Source organism: Lissotriton helveticus, chromosome 2_1 (genome assembly GCF_964261635.1).
Source record: "Lissotriton helveticus chromosome 2_1, aLisHel1.1, whole genome shotgun sequence".
NCBI lineage: Eukaryota > Metazoa > Chordata > Amphibia > Caudata > Salamandridae > Lissotriton > Lissotriton helveticus.
Window position 1 is genome coordinate 1,256,027,432 of NC_136059.1, and position 23,884 is coordinate 1,256,051,315.

At 42.3% G+C, this 23,884-nt stretch overlaps 1 protein-coding gene across 1 annotated transcript in view; it reads right to left on the reverse strand.

The window, feature by feature from the left end:
• Positions 1–23,884, reverse strand: part of EIF4E (eukaryotic translation initiation factor 4E) — a 262,801-nt gene that overhangs the window by 226,139 nt on the left and 12,778 nt on the right. The gene's annotated exons all lie outside the window — the stretch shown is intronic.

A 23,884-nucleotide genomic window follows, 5' to 3' on the forward strand; every position in this document is an offset into this window, starting at 1 on the left:
TTTTTTTTTTATCAACTTTTATAATTTCATGTATGAATCAGTATGCCAGGTAGGGACCCTTTTTAACAACTTTGCTGCAGGGGTAATTTCCCCACGTGCCGGGAAGGGGGGGTCAGGGGGGGGGGGGGGGGATTAGCGCGGCATCTCGACCCCACCCACTGATTAATTCGCCCGCACAGGCGGGGAATCAAACGAGCGTAGGCGGCGTGCAGCAGTTATGACGAGCCCAGCTCGTCATGAGCACCGAAGGAGTTAAGGTGGTATCTTATCCTGAATACTGGATCTTACTGCATGGGCAATGACGTTAATGCCTGCTTGGGGGGCGATTTTAATGCCAAAATGGGTTTAGCTGCCACAGTGGTTGACCCCTTTTGGTTGCATGACTCACCCACTCATTGTGCATCCTCTGATCGAAGGGGTGGGAAGTTGTACAACCTTGTGCAACCCATGCCTCTAGTGTTGTAGAACTGGCAGGCAGCCATCTCAACCAGCCCCCACCATTGTCGACTGGGGTCGAAGTTCCACCATTCATATTAGGTTTTCATATCCAAGAACCTGGAACATGGGAGGGAGGGGGGGGGGGGGGGTATAGATTCATGCTATCGACCTTAACCCCATCCGCTCCTGCCCTCACGTTGCTCCTGCGGCCTTAACCAGCAGGATAAGTGCTTAAGACTCAAGTGGCGGTCCATTGATATCCCTACACTGATGCACCCGTTGATAGTGGGAAACTTGCCAATCGTGGATGACAGTGTTATCTAGTGACTCCTCTGCCCCCGACATCCTAGAAGCATTTTCACATTAAGGCTTTTTAGCTAGAACTATTTTGCTCAGCCTCTCCGTGCAGAGTGGGCAAAGGCAGCAGGGATGGTTAAAAAAATGTTTTAAATAATTGATATCGCACTACCACAGCAGGCTGGAACTGCTGAATGTTAGACCCCGGAATCAACAGAGTATCATGGCCACCAGATTGGATTATAAAAAGGCCTTACAGAATAGAAAACTCGAATTTAAGGAGGAGAGATGGGAGCCCTTAATTTCGAAGTGCAGACACAGGGATACTAGGTGGTTCTGGGAGATCATCAAAGGTAAGCCAGCCTTACTCCATTCATCTGACGGTCTAGAGTCGAACATTAACCCTGAGAAACGGGGAGACCATTTTAAATCAATTTATTCAAAAACCACAGATCCCATGGCAGCATTTGCAGAGGTTTTGTCTCAGTTTACCCTGAACATCTCCTTTGAGCTTTCTGAAGTTACTCATGCTATCATGGCTAGCCCTGTTAATAAGTAGTCTAGCCTGGATGGGGTCTCTATTGACTGGTTTAAGGCCAATACCAAGCTTTGGGCATCCCCTTTACCAATGTTTTAAATGCTGCAGCCTGTGACAAAAATTCCTGAGTCATAGAAATGTGCAATAATTGTTCTGGTTTTTAAGAAAGACAATAGACAGGAGCCCTGCTGCTACGAACACATAGCGTTATTGGACTCCACAGTTAAGATAGTGGTGTGGGTCACCCTCAATTGAATAGAAGCCAGGGTGCAGGAAAGTAATGTCCTTTGTCAGGTGCAGTGTGGTTTTAGGAAAGGTTAGGAACCTCAGAACAATGCATAAACCTCAACATAATTATCGGGAAGTATGCAACAGCGAAGAAAGGGGCACTGTACATGACCTTTATGGACTCAAGCAGCAGTTTTGATAGGGTCAACCTGTCCAGGTTATGTGACATTTTAATCCATCTTAACCTGCCCACCCCGCAGGTGTATTTTTTACGTGACTCATGTATGCAGGTGATCCTGTTCTGCTCTGCACTCCCAACGGCTTTAGGGTGCTTGTTGATGCCTTTGTGAGGTTTATGGATGACTTAGACCTAGGTCACGAACATCTTCAAGGAGTATTATATGGTGTGCGATAGGCAGACTAGTAAAACAATGCCAATAACTATCATGGGTAAATTAAACGGGAGGGTCAATGAGTTCCTTTATCCAGGGATAACTTCTGATGCACGGAACAGCTGGGCACCTGGACTTTCCAATTGCTGCATGCGTTTTAATCTATCCTGTAGTGCCTTATTCAAGTTTGCTTCCAGCATTGGTAGTAAACTCATCCTGCCTCTGTTGGAAGTGTTTAATTTAAAGTGTCTTCCTGTGTTGACTTATTGGTCCGGTGTATGGGTGTATCGTGATTGCACTAAACTGCAGCTCAAGGATAACGTTTTCTGCATAAAGGCAGCTTGGACTGGCAAAGGGAACTCCCAACTTCTTTAGGCATGAAGAGCTAAACTTAGTTTACGTGGGGGATGCAATCAGATGTGCCCCATGCTCCTATGGTTGGCAGTATGGAGCAATGAATTTACTTCCCTCAACTAAGACGTGACTGAAGATTATTTAAGTTATGAGTTCAGTCACAAGATCCCGTGGTTTGCTCACATTAGGTAGCTGACTCTTTGGGCAGACCTAAACCGTATTCCTCCCCTTAGGCCATGAGGTAGCGAAAGCATGGCATAATTAGAGAGTAGTAAATGTCCAGGGTGCCAAGGTAACTAGAGAAAGGGAGGCCCTGGGCGAAACCACTCCGAGAGATTACGTGATCATTAAAATCACTGACGGGCCAGAGCCTTGCCTGTCACTTGTAAGGAATCGCTGGGAAAGATCCCTGCTTGTGAAATTCCAAATAGGCTCCATTAGAAGTTACCTTTGTTTTCCAGCTGGCCAATTAAATCCTTATCATATGCTACCCTGTTTGTGACTGTACTTCTCCCCAATCGATTGAGCGCTTTATCTTAATCTGTATTTATTATGCGCCGTTTCGCCTGTGCCATTTGCTACCTGTTTTTAGAATCAGAGGTCTGCACTGACATAGGCCAGCCCTTTAGTTTCTACATATGTTATCTGACCCAGCAGTTTGTTTTGCTATAGGCGCATTTCTTAACAGTGTCCTTCATTGGCGGAAATTTTGCAAACTACAAGCACGATTTGTCTATACCATTAAGTGTTTTAATGATTATCCATTTTAAATGTTTTTAAAAGGTAGCTGTTCTTTTAGAAGTATGCCACTGTGTATCTTTAATGTATTTTTTTATTGTACATTTATGCTTCTTGTTGATTATAGATTATCCTTTTATGAATATTTGTAATAATTTAATAAAGATCAAAAAAAGAATGATTTTAATAGCATTTGAACAAACCAAGAAGACACTTTACTCGGTGATGTACAAATAATAAATATTCAGTGAAACCAGATTACCACAAATTATCATTTGTGTGCAATATAGTTTAATCAGTATGACTGTAAAAGTGTAATGACCATTCCAGATGTGCTGTTTGATCAGCACATCTGGAATCTGAGTCTGTGTGAAATGATTTGTTCAGTGACAGTGCAAGTGATGGCGCGGGTCTATACTGTTTTTCTCTGGTATGGAGTAAGCAACTCCTATAAAACTGGTTTCTCAAAGAAGAGACTCATCTCATTTAATTAATCTTTATTTCGGCCCAATCTGGCCATAAAAGACACATAAAAACAACAGTACATTTTACACAGTGGGTACAAAAGTGCATACATGATATGCTGTTGGGGAGTTGGAATACAATACAATTCATCAAGTTTAGTGTTGATTCATGAGTTTAAAAAGGCACATAAAATATAAAATTTTGTTATAATACAAGATAAAAAACTTTTTAGGTGGCACCATAGAGAATGATCCTAGAGATTGACAACAATATTCCCTCGGACAATCAGGACAACATTACCTCTGCATAGCGAACGGTCAGCTAAGCAACTATTGCTCCAACCCCCGCTTCTTGCGTGAATAACTTACAAGCAATAGGAATCTACTGACACAAAACACAGTAAGACGACTAGTATCAGTTTTGATGATCCTAAATGCTTCCACATACGAACGAATACCTAGGGCATTACACAAGGGCTTTATCCAAAGTCTCCTTGCTCTGTCGTATGTGGTGCAGAACAACAATATGTATTTCTCATCCTCTTTTGAGTTGGACTGACAACATGTACAGTTCAAACTTTTTGTTGTCCCGGTGTGCTTTTCCCACCTAGCTAGGACTACATTCGTTTTAAGTATTCCGTATCTAAATTTTAGGTACAGACTTTTTGCAAGCTGGGGTTGTATCTCATCTAAAAACTCCTCAAAGTGTGGTACATTTTTGAAGTTAAGAAAACTACTGGTAATGGAACCACAGGAATTATCATTTAGGGAGTTATAAGAGATATAAGACCAGAAGCTTCTTGCAACTTTGTGTCAAAAGTGCAGGGTTTTTCCAGAAGTAGGTAAGACCAATTTGAATAAGCCACGTTTTTACATGCTTTAACCAAGGGTTAGTATTATAGGCATCAAGGTTCTTCACTTCTAGAATACCACTTTTGTAATCTGCAAGATCTGGGGTACTCCATAGTCTAACCCAATATAGGAGTGGACGTAGTACTGCAAGATCGTCCGTACGCTTCATGTTAAGGTCTAAAAAAAGGAGTAAGAGTGCTTGTGCGTGTGGGGAATCTCAAAATACTCCTATAGAAGTTATTCTCGCTTTTCTTAAAAAGATTCACAGCATTCATACCCCAAACTTCGGCATCATATAGGGCACCGGCCTGTGCCTTGAATTTAAACACTTCCAGGGCTGGTGTAATAGATTTGTTTATCTGGCGCTGTGTCGTCTTGTGATGGGTAAAGTGTTCCGATTAAAAATAGTTTTACTTTTTTCTAGTTGTGTCTTCCAGGAATTTTTGGAGTCAAGAGAGACGCCCAAGTAGGAAAACTCTGATACAAGTTCCAGTTTTTGATTGTTAAGAAGGAAATGGCCCTTGAACGATTTGTGGGGATTAAGGGCCATACATTTGGTCTTATTTGTATTGATTTCTAGACCCTTCTTATCACAGTACAATTTGAAGGAGTTTAAAAGGTTTTGCAGACCACTCGGGGTTTGTGAGATCAGAATGGTATCGTCCGCAAATAAGAGTGCGAGAACCCTCTCTCCATTCAACTTAGGGGAGTCATTTTGACTCTCATCTAAGTGTGCCGGAATATAATTGACAAATAAGGAAAAGAGAGTAGGGGCCAACACGCACCCTTGGTGGACTCCCCGCCTAATTGGAACAGGATTAGATAGTTCCCCATTCGGACCCCAGCGTATCCTTGCAAAGATGTTATTGTGCAGTCTTCTAATCTGCTCGAGTAAGAAGACTGGTAGTCCCATTTCAAACAAACAATCCCATAAACTATCCCGCAAAACTAAATCAAAAGCTGCCTTAAGGTCAACAAAAGCTACATAAATATGTCCCTTCAATAAAAAAAAACATATTTCCAACAAATACAGCAAAATCTGAACACTTGATCGATTGTACTGGTGTTACGTCTAAAGCCTGCTTGAAATTTGGTAAAGACATCATTCTCATCAATCCACTTATTTGTACGAATTAAAAGGTGCCTCGCAAAAATCTTTTGCAAAATGTCTAAAAGACTAATGGGACGATAGTTAGAAGGGACACCTCTATCTCTCTTTTTAAAAATTAAAATGATTTCAGCGCCCCTCCAACTATCAGGTAGATTACCACCGGTAGCAAATATGTTAAAAAGATGGTTAATGTAGGGTGCCCACACTCCAATCTCATGCTTATACAGGTCCCCAGGTATTTTGTCTAGACCAGGCGCTTTGCCATTTTTAACTGAGCTAATAGCTTGCCCAGTTTCTTCTAGACTAAACACTAGAGGGTTTGTGCTATATGCAGTTCTAGAGCAATTATCAACAGATGACTCCTTGTTTCCTGGGGCTTCATATAATTGGGTGAAATGATTGACCCAGGTTTGCTCATCAATAAACACATCTTCGGTTCTTTTATCTCGGTTTTTAGGTCTCGCCTGTCGATGCGCATGCGCATCGAGCAAGCGAGACTATAGGGGCTCATCCAGACTTTATCTAACTTGCAAGGAATCGTGGCGATTCCTTGCAGTGCCCGTGACTTTTAAGCTCAATGCGCATGTGCATTGAGCTTAAAAGCGCGTGCACAGCCGCCCGCATTCCTCCGACACCTTTGAAGTGAAGCTTAGCTTCACTTCAAAGGCCCGGTTCTTCACACCCACATGCCGCTCTGCCCTGCTCCGCCCCCTCCCCTGAGTCATCCTGCCTGCCCCTTCCCGCCGTGTCGCATTTCTCCTCCCCCCTCCCCTCTCTTCCCTCCGTCTTGTTCTTCTTGCTCACTTGTCACTCTTTGCCCCTTACTTCTATCCCTTCCTTTCTATTCCCTCTCTGAACCTCCTTCTATGCCCATCTCCTGTTCCTTTCTTTTCTCCAACATTTGCCACGTCTGCTTTCCTCGTCTCCCCACACGTTTGCCTCCCTTTACCTCTGTTTCCTTAGCTCCTCGTTTCTCCCGCCTACTCTCACATCTTTCTCTTTTCTTTCTACCCTCTCGCCCCCACTTCTCTTCGTGCTCATCTGTTCTCCACACATTTCTCTCACTTAATTCATCAGTCATTCTCTCTTTGTTTCTGCTTACTGCCTCAATCCAATCGCTTTACTTTTTCTTCTCAATTCCGCCCACACCTCTTTGCATACACATTTTCCTAGTACTTTCCTCGTTACTTCAACCCCGTTCTGCGCGCACTTTCGCTCTGTCCATTTCTCTACTATTCCTTATCTCCGAACTCCGCTTCAGGGTCCTGCTCCGCCATCTCACCTGCTCTTACCCTTGCATTTTTTCTGCGATTCATCGTCTCTTCTCTCTCTTTTAGTTTTATTCCTGTACACTTTGTATATTCTCCCTTCTTGGTGCTCGGCTCAGGTTTTACCAGACTCTCCCGCGTCACCCCCTGTCCTCCTGTTTTCCTACGGCCTCTTTCATTCCCCATTCTCCCCGATTTTCTTCTCGTAGACAACTGTCTGCCTTTCTCCGCGTGCGCTCCTTTCTTCCCTCCCACGTCCCCAGAGGAGCTCCCAAGGTGAAGCCCGGCCACGCTCACCTCACTGCGGCCCATTAAGTGCTGTATTTGTTCTGGTCACTGGTCAAGGGCTGGGCCGTGCCGCTACCCCTGGCAGCTCCCGCTGGGGCCGCATTATCACGCACTGACGCCCAGCCATTTGTCACCACTTCCTTAGCGGATGAAGAGGGGCTTCTGGGTTTAGGCGGGGATGGGGGGAGGACGCCAGTCAGCTATTATTATGAAGACCACCTATAGAAACCAATTCAGCATGCCGCAGGCTCTTTTATTGAAACACACTGCTAGTCTGGGCGCCCGCACGTGACGTGACTTCATAAATCCTTTAATATTTATATATTTATTTTTTTAGCATCAGAGCCCTAAAGTCCCCAAGCATGATGTCCAGGGGAGACAGCATGGGTTGAAGACCCTTCTGGCCCTGGGGACACTACCAGACTGAGAGAGGCTCTGTTTGGGTGTGGTGCTATTGTATATGTGTATGGTGTTTACTGATGCGCACAGCAACTCTGAGTGCAGTCTCTTTCAATCGCTGACACACACAGCACGTTCCCATCTAATTGTGTGTATACAGTACAACATATTATATCCTATGTCTTCATTAACAATATAGTGTATCTGTACTGAATATATATCCAGCATTTCAGACTGCATTTCAGAGCTTTTAAAAATGTTTATGGCTTTTTTTTTTTGAAATTCTTTAGCATTGGCTACAGGAAACAAAAATGCTAAAGATTTACAAAAAAAACCCATAAACAATTCTAAAAGCACTAACTCTAATGCTGCGAGACCTATTGCATTTTCAATGCTTGTTCTCATTGGCAACAAGTTTCCAAAATCCCACACTATCCTTAGCCTTAGCAGCTAATAACATTCTCCCAACATTCCTCGTCCCAAAGGGCTCTGGCGTTGAGCTGGGTCTTCTTATATTCGCTCCTAAGGGGCCTAATCACATCTGGTGTCTTGTTCTTAATAGCATCTATAAGTGAACTCTTTGATAAGCGACACTCCTTGTTGTACCAAGGTTTGGACCCTACAGCACTAATTTGGTGCATCAACCTTTTTTTTGGCATTTTCGACACGTAGGGTACAAGAGATGTAAAAAACCTGGTATGTGTATCTATAAAATCATTGTCCTCTACTGGATGGGATAAATGATTGGAAAATGTATCTGCAAAGAGTTGATAGATGCTAGACAATGCATCCCCATTTCCCAATATGCTAGACCATTTAAGGGAACGCCTATTATTACTCATTACTGAGGCATCATGGGATTTCTTCTCCAAGGGGAGAACATCTGACATTGGGCTACTACTAGGGAGCAATCGGTGGTTTATTGACAACTGCAACGGCCGATGGTCACTTTCATACCTTGCGACAATTTCAAAGTCTATCAGACAAGACCAAATATCAAGGGATACCAGCATATAATTTATACAACTATGGGAATTATTTTTAACAAAGGTGGGGGCCTTGGGGGAATCAGATTGGAAGCGGCCATTACAAGCCCTCATTCCATGTACTGCAACTAGTTTTGTCATTTGCACAGCTAGGGTCGTGCAGCGCACTCCCTCCGTGTAGGATAGAGAGGGGATATGGTTAGCACTGTCCTCATCTCCAAAGACATCACCAAACCCCTTGATTGGTTCGAAATTACAATTAAAATCCCCTCCGATCAGAATGCTTGGCGAGTCTACATTATTAACAAGGAGGCTGTCCAGTTTTTCCAGGATTGTTGACTCTTGACAGCCCACACGGTCGGTTAAATACATTAAAGATAGTAATGCGCCTACCATCCCTTAAGTTAACTTCCAGGCCCAGTATGTCGGCTGAATCTGTCCCTAATTGCTTAATATTTACCTTGAGAAACACTTTAATCCACACTGTAAGTCCCCCCCGAGGGTCTCCCTCGGGTTGACGCTACCGCCTCTATATTAAAGGTTTTGTACCCTACTCTGTGTGGTACATCAAGGGCCCAAGTTTCCTGTAGCTGGCAAATATCACTGGAGTCTATATAATTAGACCAATCGGGATCGGAGAGATTTTTAGCCAGACCCGCGATGTTCCAGGTTATCACTATAAGGTTAGGATGGCTGATTAGGGTTTCCTCTACTGGTAGCAACCCCTTATTTATAGCATCACGGATACAATTTCTTGTAGCAGGGGTTGTGTCTAGAGTTGTAATTAAATGGTACTCAACCACCTCATCGTAGCTTATACTTGATGTGCTTGCTGCATGGCTATTAGCTCCCTCAAAGTTGGACCGTTCTATGGTCATAGCTACTCTTGCTTTATTGCTAGCAGGTAAAGATGTCATGGGCTCACCTGAGGATCCACTATCTGCAGTGGTATACTTATTGTGTGGGTTCTTCTCGACCTCAGGATCAGTGTTCCATCTAACAATAGAGGTACCCCCTGTGATAAAGTTTTTGAGGTTCTCCTGGACACCATTATGATTATCACCGTGTACAAGTTGGTCAACCTTAATTGCACCAGCATTATGGTCCTCAACGCACAATAAACGCCTGTTATTCACCCACCTCTCTTTAGCAGAGGCAGAAAGTAGACCACTTTCAATAATCACTTTAGTGGATTTATCCCAGCTTTGCTCAGAGTTTGTGCTTGTCCCGCCTGAATTCTTTTCTTGGGCATTATGAGTTTTGCACAACAAAGGCCCAGTATCCTTTAGATGTCAATCGTTCTGGTCCAGGGAACTCAGAGCTTGGTATCTGTTCTGCGTTGGTACCTCAAAAGCTGGGCAGTAATTGGGGGTAAGGGGCCCAGCTCTTTGAGTAACAGTAGGTATCTTACTGAGATGATTATAAAAATACCCCAATGGTCGTACCAGTACCTCATTCTCATTTGGAGTTAGAGAGGCTGCTCTAAGCAAGACAGTTGCGACATGCTGTGGATATTTGAAATTAACGATGACACAATCACACCTACAGGATTATTTTGAGTTGCCAATCCAATGTACCCTTCTAGTTGTTAAAATTTGGTCAGAGTAATTGGTTGGAAACCCACAGTGCCTATGTAACCATGAGACCGTTTTGTATTTGAGCGAATCATGTGATTCCAAAGGGGATTGATCCGGACTAACATCTAGAGGGGGAACGTTAGAAAGGACAACAACATAGGGTGCACAATCTGGCGGGAGATTAATGGAACAACTTTTCTAGGGTACTAAGGCTCCAGGCAAACTTACAGGCACCGCTGTTGCCTTAGCGATTTCGCTTTCCACTGGCGGGACTGGTATATCTAATTTATTTCGACTAGGCCCCCCAGCATGTGGTTTAGGGACAGTATCATTACATGATACACTCCTCTCTTTGGACCCAAGACTGTCAATCTTGCCAGTATGCGCATCTAATAGTCTACCTAACCTGGACACTTCAGCTGTAAGTAGGTTTATTTTGTCTACCAGTGGTTTAACAATAGATTCAAGTTTTCTCTCTATAATACTAGCTAATAGATCCAGTTGCTCAGTGTTAACATTAGCAGCATTGTTCTTAATTAGAGTCTTGTTGTCACAAGCAGTGTTCTTTGGTGTATTTTCAACTCTTCTCTTGTTGTTATTTCCCCCACGCTTAGATTGTTGTTTTCTACAGGCCCTCATTGTTCTCAGGGCAGGAGATCGGCGTTGCGGGATATCAGAGACTATGGAAAAACCTGATTAGGGGCCGGTGTTGCTGGTAATTCTGTTGGTATGACATCAAGGTCACAATTTACGTCCACAATTACTTCGGTGTCATCGATGGGAGTTGTAAGGGGTAGGTCAGCTTGACTCTCCCGGCCCAGCGACTTTCTCCGGTCATTATTGATCTTATTTACCACTTTGACTAAATAATTGTCCATAGTGGATTTGTTTTTGGACATTTTGAATGCCGGTAGTTGGTCCCAAGGACTATGATGAACGGATAGTTAGTGACAAACAATACTGTTTTTAATCGGCACAGATACTCCAGAAGCACACAAGGTACTACGTTAAAAATAATGTCATTTAAAAAGTTTTTAGTGTAAAACTTACTGAATAGTCGTTCACAACAGCCACGATGGGTTGCCCAGCCTCGTCATGCCACAGACTGCCCGTCCTTTGCCCGGGCTTAGCCCGCGCGCGTCCCGGGAGGGTTACTGCGCTCTTATGGCGCCTCCGGGCGCAGCAGTAGCGTCAGAGGTGCAGTGGGGCAGCTGGGAGGTGTAGTCGGGTGAGCAGCGTGGCAGTTTCCCTCACGGCAGGAATAGCGCCGCTGGTGTCTGCAGCGCGGCCGTTTCCCTCACGGCATCTGTGTGTGTGCCTGCTCTGCCCTGAGACCCTCCTTTTTAAGAGTCCAGTACGGGTTTTGTTTGGCTCATGTGCATTTATTTATTATTCCATATTCAACAGTACCTGAAGGGCCCAGAGTTACTTCTCATTCCTTCTCCTCACGGAATGAAAGCCTGTCACAGCCCTTCCCGGCAAACGAGCCTCTTAAAAAGGGACTTCTCTCAATTACTCCAAGACGCCCTGCTGCCGTTTTCGTTTGTCCCAGGATTTCACTGCATGTTTTCGGAATTTACCAGAGGATTCCTTTTCCGCCTCTCAACGTGCGGTAAAACTCGGCTTAGATACTCCAATTAGGCTTGCCTAGACCTCCGTAATTCCAGTGTTCTGCTGCTCTGCTGCTGCCGCCATTACCGGTGAAGGGGGTGCGGCCACCTACTGCTATCCGGCGGTGTGGTTCTCCTTGCTTTCAACTTCTGTGACATAGAACATCAGTAACTGCTTATTTAAAAGGTTCATAAGAGTCAAGATCTGATCCGGCAAAGGACTCTTCAGAAAGAAGTTTTCAGGATGTCTGTGTCGTGCCCAGACCAAGGGGCACAGGACCCAAGGTCAGGGGTGTGGGAAAGGGGACACCGGACATCACTTCCGGTCAGGGGAGCAGGGCGGGACAGAAGAAGACCGAGAAGGCAAGGGGCATGCAAAGATGAGACTGCATTTTGGTATGCAGCTGGCATACAAGAAAACGGCCACAGACAGACTTGATGCAAATCCTCCTTTGTCATACGTCAGGCTGATGACGTTTGTACGGTAGTGCTAGTGTTGCTAGGAGTCAAGCTCAAGGATGGTTTCAGTGTCAACACTGGAATCAATCTTGTTTTAGGGACCGGCTCCAGAAGATCTCGGCCTTAAGGCTTAGAGTCTAGGGGTGGAGGCTTTCTGTTCTGTAGTTCGAGGAGTCTTAGAAGCCAAAGGTACCTTTTGAGTTGATGAGTATCAAGAACAGAAGGCAGTGCCAACTTCTAGATCGTGCTTTTTGGGCGGTCCTTGCCCTGGAGCAAAGGCTCCCGTCGAGATGGAATCCCCAGGGATGATCCTTGGTGTGAGGTACGTGTGAAATGCTAGGTGAGTTTTTAGTCCCAGATGTGGGTCCTACAGGAGGACGCTAGAAAATACTGCTCTCAAGACTGAGCCTTTAGATGAGACATACTCAGGACACTACTTCTGGGAGGGGGGGGGGGGGGGGGGGGGGGCAGCCCAGTTTGCCATACGAGTAAGGTTCTTCGACATCCTCAACGCCTTGTCCTAACAGAGACTCAGGAGAGCTTCTGCACTACAACTGATAACGCAACAACCATTTGTCGTGTACATGCCTAATGGTCTTCTTGAAGAGAAAGGCGTTACAAACCAAACATGCAGGCTTCACTTGGTTCCTTGAGAGAAAACGTTTGCAGACTCAAAGCTTGTTAAACCAAAAGGAATTAGCCGTTACAGTTGGGGCAGAACTTAAATGGTGTTTCCCCATGTTCCCAGACTCTAGAAGTCATTGTCAGATTACCTTATCCCAGGATAATCAGCATGATCTGGCGTCCAAGTATCTGATGGTCACACAAGGTCCTCGCATGTTGTAGCTTCAAGTTCAGCTTCAGTAGCAAAACAATTCTGGAGCACTAAAGTAGAAAGTGTGTCACAAAGATCTAAGATGGAGTCTGTATCCTAGTGCATAGTGAGTTTCAATACAGGTGGCACGTTATCTTGAAACCGAAAGCTCTTCTACGAAAAAAAAATATATATATCAATTTGTAGAGTTATGACCCCAAACTAGATAGCAGGAGTGCACACAGCAAGTGACCTAGAGCAGCACATGCTGCCAACTTTGGGAAGCCGTGATCAGTTGGGGGGGGGGGGGGGGGGTGTCTATGATTAAGGCCTTGGAAACTGTGGGTCCAACAGTTTTTGCAAACAAAACAAATTACTAAAACTTTGTTTAGAACTGCAGAGGAATGGTCAGTGGTAATAGTATCACACTACCGATTTGAGACTTGTAATCATTATTGTAACTTACATTGCAGTCAAGAGGCCATCTCTGGAGACACTAATAGCTCAACATGGGAACAAGATACAATGACAAAGAAGTATGCTCAAAATAGAGGAATCACAAATAGGAAAACCTCCCAAATGCAGGTTTTGGAAAAGAACATTTAGCACTATGATGAAAGATCAACACAAGATTTTCAGAAACCAGTCCTAACTTTTTAGAAACCAGTCCTAACTTTCTAGAAACCACAAACACTGAAGATTGGATAAGCACTTGTAAAGCTGCTTCAATTACCATGGATAAAAACACTGGTTTAAAAGAATGCATAAGAAAAATAGTTTATTCATCAGCATTAGCCAGTCTGTGCATTTTCCATACAAAAATAGCTTAAAATCCATACTAGATGTTTTATTAATGGCAGCCTGAGCAAAGCAGATCCTGCTATGTTTCCATGCTAGTTGGTTAGCGAATAGCTAATAATATAAATTGTGCGCTTCTCTCAATTTGCATCTTTCTTCACATTAAAATTACAGAAAAAGTATCAGTCTCAATGTGTAAGAAACTCATAGGTAAGGGCCTCAAGTACTGGGCTACTTTGAGGCAGCATGCCAAAGTCAATATTTAAATATTTCCCACCCCAACCAGCGACTGTGGATAAGCAAAATTTGCCAAGGGAAAAATAAGCAAGAACGCCAGAATCTTCTAGGACCTCAAGCAAAGGACACGAGATGTTAACTGAAGAACTGAAATGGCACAACCAACCTTCAATGTATGGATTAGAAGAGCGAGGATTGCCAGCTCCATCACTGCTAAAGGTTTCATTAAAAAAAAAAAAAAAAAACAGGCCCTCAGTCGCCGGAAAGTGCTCAGGTTGCCTGTCCTAATTCAAGACCGGGTTTCACACACTAATAATTTTCTGTAAATAAGTGATTTTTTTTACCTTCAAGAATACATATCTGCTTACTTGTCAGGTCTCCCTATATCAGAGAATCATTACTCCTTATAATCAAGTGTAGTTGGCAGAAGAGAAACGGTTTTGCGGATGAGTGGGATATTTTTCCTTGACAGATACAAATTAATTTGTGGTTGTTTACTACACAGACGCGCCTGATCCAATGGTACTGTAAATGTATGCAACTGGAATTCAACTGTAAGACACTCATTTACAGTTAGTTGGTTATTAACATGCTGTACACAAGGAGGTCGACCCCTACAGAAGTAAACTAAGTGGCCAACTCGACACAAACCATATACCGATTGGTCACATTCCTATATATGAAAGAAGAAGAAAAAAAAAAGACCATCCCCAGAACTCATCCTTCCTTTCAAACCAACACAAATGTACCAGCAGGGGCAACTGCTTCCCAATGGGAAAGCGAGCCGGGTCAGTACCGATATAAAAAGACCTTGGGCCATATGTACGAACACATTTTCCAATAGACACAGAATGGGTAAAACCCTTGGATACATCTGGCCCCTTGTTTCCAAACTGCTTGGTCCGTTAGCACTTATTCGAATTATATGCAACCTGCTGGTCCCAAAACGGGTCCAGCCTTTCTATGTGCAGAGGAGTAGTGGCTAGTTTAAAATGCGCTACGTTTAAGTATTAGCATTGTGTCACACCAACAGGCTGAAGTATTGCCTAGCACAATGCTACTCGACCTTGGAATAAAGAGAGTCTGTCTAGACGGATCTTAACCTGCGGCTTACTGACTGCAAACAAATCGTACAGCAGCACGTACCTGCCACGGACTTAGATGATTGTCTGGAGTTAGGGAATCGTAGCACCTGTTACTTAGCACTACAAATCCAGGTAGCAGGGGCAAGCTACCCATTTAATCAGATATGTTTATGTGCTATTTATTACATTACCAGTGTTGATTGGAGTGGTAAGAAAGGAAGGGGAGACTTTGCAAGTCTCTTGTGCCATGATGACCATTAATCAACTATGGCACAAATAAAACGCACCACACTGCATCTATGGGTTATGCTGTGTAACTTTTTACCGTATGAAAAACGTAGAACATTGGAGTTTAATCAGTAAACAATAAGCTAAATACAAAAGGAGAAATGTTCATCTTTAAAGTTACTACCACAAGCAAACTGAGGCAGTAAGCAGTCTTCCTCATTATTCCTGTACTTCGGCAATTTCCTCGATTCAAAGATCAGATTCTATTATTAACTGGTGAAAGTACGTTTACTAGTACATTTTTCACAAGTAGCATAGTCTACTGAGCCACATTTATTTTGACTTGCACGGCGTATATATAAATACACAATCTATTATGATGAAGGCTGTATGAAGATAAGTATTGAACGCAGACAACAGGAACACGTTTCAGTCAAAGAAATAAAAGGGTAAAAGTTTTCTCAAACGTGCCGCTGAGGCTTGCTCGCAACTTGCGAAAGCCCATGTTGACATCCTCGGAGCCTCTCAAGGTTGATTACTTTATTTACGTTGGGTAGCAGAATTTACTGAATATTTAAGATATTAGCAATGTGACTAAGAAAACAGAGGTACCCCTGCAGTGCTAGCTCTGAGCATACCCCGAAACCTCAAAGCTACAACACGCTGTTTACTCAGCTCTAACAAAAGCTTGGTGTGGGTCACATATATGGCATTCCGACTCCAAGCTACACTGGCCTCTTAAGAACTATTAGAAGATAGACAGTTCACAGCTTCTATGGGGCTGGTTGGGTGGTGTAAGTCATGCATTAAAAATAAAGTCACCGATCTGGAGGACTATGGCGTGTTGTTCTAACCCAGAAGTTTATTCCCGAAGAAGCAGTGTTCATCCTAACAGTTTGGAATACATATATTGTGGCCCTCTTCCACTTAACACTTCTGCCAACAAGCCTTCGAACCATATTAAATAAGAGTGAAGCAGGAAGGTGGAAAAGTGCCCAGCTCACGCAGTGATAAAGTGTTAAAATCTCCTTAGGTGCCGAAAGCTATCTCTGTGGTCACCTCTTTCACACTTATGAACTAAATAATCGCATAAGTCGAAAGATGTCTTCTAAAACTGCTAAAACAATGCTACTGGTGACGGTATTATTCTGCTCAATTAAATAGTTAATTCACTTATTGCCCCACTATTTTTCTGAATCAGAGTCTATTGTACGTTTGTATATTCTATGCAGTGACCGATTTCAGAACTAAGTAGTAACGGGTAACATGTGCTCCTTTATATTTTCAATCAATCAAATGTTTATCATGAGAGCAAAATCCGATTTCAAAGTCCAACATAAAGTCACATTCTCATATAAACAACCGTGCTAAGTACAGAAACGATACAAAACAAATGCCCAACCTAGTCAAACGATTATAACAGACTGAAAGAACAGTTTTTAGGGAAAACGCTCCTTTTGTTTTCTCCTGACAGCGGTTTAAGTTTCGTTTCCCGGGTTCCCTGCAAAGAGGTCAATCTCCAATAGGAAACAAATGCGTGTATCCAAAGAACGTACAGTGCTCCAGATAATTACCCTTTCGAAATTGTTGCATTAAGGGCATCACACGGTTGTGTCGTTAAATATAGAAAATAGGTGGTGCACTAAGACATTAACATATTTCAGGCATGAATGTAAGAAAATGTGTGTACAATATTAGGCCGTGCCAAAGGTGCCACGAGTATACTCAAATGTCTTTGCTGTAGAACATAAGAGCAATTTACATCTGATAAATGTATTCAGAATGCACAGGGAAACCATAGTCCAAAGGCAGGACTGGTCAGTCACTGAGTTTGTCATTTTCAATAGCAGTCCAAAGAAATTCCATTCAAGCCAAAGTGCTGAATGCATCGTTTCTTTTACAATCAGGGCCAAGGTCGTGCCTCGCAGCAATAACCGGGCATCACCTTCATACAACAGAGAGGCGCATGCAGCAGACAAACAAAACAAAAAAAGCACAAAGGTATCTTTTTGGCCTTACAAACGAGTCACTTAAACAGATTTACTTCAATGGCAATTTTGTAAAGCTGTGGGTCCAGAACATTTTTTTTTTTTTAAATAGCAGAACACCTAATCCTCATTTCAGATGAAAAACTGTCATACCAGCGCTGGGTCTACCATGGGGGTTAAAATTAATATAAAACGCGCACTTCAGACGCGAAACTCATATCGGATCTATACAAAATGCTGCAGCCTCCGTCCACACATATCTATAACCCCGGGAGGGAGAGGTGGAACAGGGAACTTGGGAGAACGCTAAGCCACAAAGAATGGGAGCAGATCTCATACAGAGCGCGACATTCTGCATATCATGTGGGGCTTACGGAAACATTCACGAAGGTTTCGACGTACTGGTACCGCACTCCTGAACGCTTGCACGAAATGCACAGGCCCATAGACAATACATGTTGGCGCGCTTGCGGGCACATTGGGACTTTAACACATATCCTATGGGACTGCCCACTACTACAGGACTATTGGAGGGAGGTGCTCGATGAAATTGATAAATGTTTTGGCATCGAATTACCTCGCCTCCCGGCCTATACATTACTGGGCCTACCTAACGCCTTAATGTTTCCATTGAAATCCCGGAGAGGGAGACACATAGCCATTGCCTTGGGCTCGGCCGTGCAGAACATTCTAATACACTGGCGCACCTCCACGATCCCCTCGATCACGGGCTGGTTGCACAGGCTGTGGCATGTCCTAGGTATGGAAAAAATTTCACTTACACTGGCTGGGGAGGTCGACCAATTCACTGAGCTGTGGCAACCATTCCATACTTTATTGGCTACTGAATTCAGGGAGCTTACATGCCCCAGGTATCTGAGACTCCTTAGGCTTACACCACCGATCACCTGAATAGATAGGGGGAAGGTAGAGGGATAGGCCAGTGGGTTGGATGCGTGAAGGGAGAAGGCTTGTGAGTGTCCGTGACCCTTTCTTGCGCGGCACCGGACTGAGAGTTGGGGGGAGGGGGGGGAAGGGCGGGTCGGGGGGGTTGTTGGGGAAGTTTATTAAGTTTTTAGTGAAGTACGGAGAGCTTGGTATTTGCTTCCCGGTCGACGTTCGACCGCAATGCTTGAGGATGACACATGTAACCGCTCTTGCTTGATTTAGACTATTGGACCACGACGGTGGCGGTGAATTTTGACGTCTGTATTGGCAGTTAATTTGCTCTCTGGGAATTGTTTATTATTGCCCGACCTCTTTCATGCTTTCCAATGCTATGTCTCTGTACTTCCTCAATAAAAATACTTAAACCTAAAATTAATATAAAATCTTCTAACACCATGGATAAGACTGATTGGGGGGGGGGGCATTCTTATTCTTGCAAATGTACAATTTAAGTGCAGGCATGGCATGAACACGGGGAAAAGTTGGTTAAACTTTTTTTTATCTTAGCAATTATTTGCAAACACGATTGACAGATTTAGACTTGGAATCTCTTTAGTTTTATCTAAAGATTTTAAACAAAGACATGCAAATTTCATTTAGAAAGTTTCCCTCAATATCATTTGGAGATTTTTAACATTTTTAAAGTTACACTTGGAACTTTAAAAGGTGGTGATAAAAATACTGATCACTTGAGAGAATGCTTGAAAACGTATTGCTGTTAAACCCATTTCCAGTATTAAAATTTCGACTGAGTTTAAAAACATATGCCAACCTATGCCATGAGCTATTGCAACTCTACTTTTTGAATTTTTCGAATGAAGTAAAAGTAATCTTTCAATAAAAAAACTCCAATAGCAGGGATTTGGGCAGTACAGAATTTCATTAGGGAAGAAATATGTGTAACCAAAAAATTGGAGCAAGCACCTCCCAAGAGCTAACAAACGCTAGATGCATTTTACAATTTCTGGACAAAAACATTAATCATAGTGACTCCCAGATAAAGGAAATGCATGTTTAAAAATAAAATTAACACTAAGCTGAGGAGTCCACGAGACCTCATAAGTATTATCTTGGTCTCATTTCCACGGACCAAAAAATTGTGAATCTGCACACATAGCAAATGCATCAAATTGTCTTCGTAACCCACTATGGTGAGATTGATTAAAACAAAATCAAAAGCGTACGTTAAGGTGGAAATATCCTTATCTCCTAATTTGGAAGAGAGGAATGATTTGATATTATTAGGGATATCTGATAAATAACACGAAAAGTAACTGTGATAATTAACAACTTGACATCAGGCCGTTTTGCAAATGATTCAAGAAGAAGATGCACGTGTTCATCCCAATAGTATGCAAACCCAGGAGTTAGAGTGAAGATTCACAAATGGTACAAAATAAGTGACAAGGAATGCACAAGACATTTAATTATTACCATAACATAGATTCACACTATCAAATGTGCTACTAAAAATCGACAAAAGCAACAAACATTTTTACTCCGCATTTTTTTTTTGCATATCATTTGAAAACATAATATTGTTTGTGTGAAACAGGACTACTTTAAATCCCCATCATCAAAGGCTAAAAGCTGTTTATTATAGACCCAGTCTACAAGGTGAAGCAAATTGAGTGTGGCAAATATATTCCCTGTTACATCCAGCAAGACAGTAGGTCGATAACAGGTTGGATCTCTCTTTTATGCAAGGTATTACATGGCTTCTTTTCCAGAAATACAGTTTGAATGGATGCAATGTGTGAAAAAGTGCTTATGTAAATGGGCCCAGGTTCATTATGTTTATTTTCAAAAATGTAATTGATATTATCAGGTCCCTTGGCGCGAAAGTTATCCATCAGTACAACGGTCAACAATTCAATTAATAGTTATTTGTTCCATGTAAGATAATGGACTAAATCAAGTTGGCTCAATATTAACAAGTAATTTCATCTACAAGGATAGGTTTTTTAATTGCATATTTTCTTAAAGTCGCAACTATACTGAACCAGTTATCATGTGAACATATTTACTGCCAACATCATGCAGCTTGTGCTTCTAATTCTAATCTGATGTTTTGAGAATCATTTTTCACTTGAATAATTCTAATATTGTATAAATAGATTATATACATAACAATTTATCATTATATCCATATGCAAGTTAAGCAATACATCAATAACGTAAGGATTACGTTTATGGACTTATTTACTTATAATGTCACAATGTGTATATATGAATATAGCAATCTATAAGTGATTCCATTTTGAAATACAGGGAGATAAATATGCAATGTAATTTTTTTTAATAAAAAGTTCATTTACAGGAAAATGGAAAGCATGAGTTTTTAAATGTTTATCCGTTCATGTCGATATGGGACTTTATCTAGTACGATTTTAAATCTCCTGATTATTTTGCATATGCATACCATGTTAAAATCTTTATGTATGTGTATCTTTTATATGTGGTAATAAAGCTAAATATGTAGACTTTCCTCCCACTGCAGGGAAAAAAACATGCCTAACCTCCCCTAACCGTTACTCTATGACGCATCCTATTCACCTTTCAAAATATCTCCTGCATTCTCCCTATGAATCATCCTAAACCTATTTTGCTACTATTAACTCCCAAATAACATGCTCACATGTCCACAACTCCCACCGCTCCCAACATCATCATATTTTCCTCTACTAATCCGCCTTGGGTTACGGAGTAGAGTGCTACTCGCTGAAAAGCGATTAAACGCCTCATCAGGCTTAGTAAGCATTATATAAATACAATTGCAACTGACATAACCTGGGATGGTTGTTGTCGCTCAAAAGTCCTACTTGTTGGTTTTTCATTAAGAAAATTGACAGATAATGGTCACTTTTTAGGTCTCGCCTACGCAGAGCGCATGCACTGCATAGAAGTGCCTTTAGCCATCGGTCCTCACTTTTCAAGCACTGCACTCGTGCTTGTGGCGGAATCCACCTTGCGGGAGCGAGCAGCAGCGCGCCATGAGCACAGTGCTTGAAAAGTGAAGAATGCGCATGCACCGCTCACAATAACAGCTGCTGTTTGTTAATTAGTGCAGCGCGCACCACTCACGTGTTTAGCTGCTTGTTTTCTCTCTCCCTTGCCTTTGATCTTCCTCTTGTTGGTACTAGGCACGGAATTCAGAAAGTAGTACTAATATAGTGGAAACATACTAACACGTCTGGCTGCATAAAGCTATTCTTACATCAATGCCTCTGTTATTTTAAGCAAATTGTTGTATTAAGTCATAGGATTGTCTCTTATAATGTGGGATGCATTATCGTAGCAATAAACTGGAACTCTGTATGAATTGCATACTTTCACCGTGGTTGCTCCGGCATGTTTTCTCCCTGTTCCTGGAATGTTGAAGTGCTCCGTCATCTAATTGCACGTTGTGTTGCTCCTCCTGTGTATGAGTCAGGCGCGCGTCTCCTCGACCACTGAGATGTGCCTGTGTGAATCTTCCATCCACTCTTAATGTGACAAGACTAGCGCGGCACTGATGGCAAGAGGTGAATATGCTGACACATGGTCTGTGGCTTTGATGTGGCTGGAAGAGCATTCTTACTTGCGCTAATTTATATCCTTTCAAATGGTATAGAATTAGGGGGAAGGGGCGTGGTTTGTAGATGTTAGAATGATGAAACTTTTCAGGTAGAACTTGTTGTTCAGTGCAGTGCTTTGCCCTTTCTTCACTCTCGAGGACCCGGATGTGCTTTGAACTCCACTCCTGTGCAAGCGAATGGATCTGCTGGATTCGGTGGTAAATGCTGCCCAGGGCAAGTGTCACATCGCGTCTATAGCTTTGCAGAAGGAATGCAGAACGGTCACAAGCAAATGTACCACATTTTATTGTAATGTGGGGCTGATGTGAGTGCCAGAGCTAAGCAGCTCTCTTCAGATGACTCTTGACGCGTTTTGCTCGCTTTGAAGACATGAACTCTGAGGCGTGTGATGTCTGTTTTACCTTTTACAAAGCTACCTGATTCGTCCCATCACCTGTTGAAGCCAAACCTAAACTATCACACCGTGGCCACCGTAAATTTGAGTTGCGTCCATAAAATATTTTTTTCCCTCTGTCTTAGTTTCTTAAGTATCATTGTTATATAGTAATGCATTATTACGCACACATGGAAGAGAGTAATGGATTTTTGTCTTAAAGCTGCAATGTGAATTTAGTAGGTATTGCCTCGTGGTCTGTACCAGTTGTAGAAACATTGCACTGGGAGTGCAGAGATAATTTATGCCTGCTGTTATGCTCCTGTGGCAAGTTTGTTTTAGAAAAGGCCTTGCCGTTACTTATGCGACCTTTTCTGTAATATACAATGCACCAGTGCAAAGTTGTTTTCCGAGCAGTTAAAAATGGAAACAAGCATTGTCATAGCCAACAGGTCTCGCTTTTGGGCCCTTATAAGTATTTAGTTATGCAGCACAATATCCTTGGTGCAACAACATCAACTGTTGCATGACTAAACACTTATAAGGTCCCAAAGGCGAAACTTATTGGCTATGCCAATGCTTGTTCTGTTTGCTCTAACTTTTAGTTAGTTAAGAATTACTCCTCATATGCAATAAAAATGTAGTCAATTAACGAACATCTCTACTTTTTCAAGTAGAGTTACCAATTCGTCTGTCTTCAAATTGACCATTAAGAGCAAAACATAACCCTGTGACTGGGTTAACAGACTAGTCTCTTCTGTATCACTATGCTATTATGAAGTGACTGTGCTGGAAGCCCTTTAACAGCCCAGGAGTATGGCCTAAACAAACTGTTGTACTTGTGAAGGATTGTGGCCAAGTTAGCTATTGGTAACTGCCCTATATGTTGAATTTGACGACTTGTCTTGTATAAATCGTAGATAGAAAAAACATATTGAATGTCCTGAAATAGGAGGATAATACGACCTCTTCCCATCTAAATGCAACGCCAAGTTTTAATTTCACAATCTTCCTGCACTGATCAACTGTACACAACAATTTGATTCATAATATGACAATGACATAATTTAGCAGATGTGATATTTATAAAGACAGAACAAAAAAGACTAGTTAATCTTTCTTAGATTTAGGTTAATGTTGTCTTGGGATGTGTAGCAGTATGTACTTTTTTTTATACATGCTATTTGAGGATAAAAAAAAAAAATATATATATATATTAAATGATATGGAACATTCTGTAGCCAATGATAAACTCAAAGAGGATATGCTATTACGAATCAATAAAGAGGAAGAATCTATACGTAAAAGAAAAGCGTACAAATTCCAGAGGGATAAACAAGATTACGAAAGAGGACAAGTGTTCACCTTTGCGAGGCGCTTTCAACCCTTAAAAAAGAACTTCTCTAAAAAAACACAACCAGCTACAGGGCCCATACAACAGCAAGAAAACAGACAGACTAGGGCAGATTCTACAATTTCACTTTCAGACTATAGTTCGGCGGTGGAAAGTGGCTCGGAAAGTGAACAAGTGGACCCCACCAATGCTTTGGGGTTTCGACGATTAACATTGGCACAGGAAATAGATTGCATGAGACAAGACCGTCTGGATTCTTTAAGACCAAGAACAACAAGACCAACAAATTCCGAAACTTCAAACGCCACCAACGCAGACAAATCAAGTGGCGTGGTGAAAAAAAAAAAAAAAAAAAAAAAGGAAAAACAACAATTATTGGAAGCGCAAACAGACACCAAATCAGTAACCCAAATAGATGCATTATCGGTAGTAAATTTATCTGACGTTGAACTAAGTAAGGCAGAGATAGAGATTTTATCCCT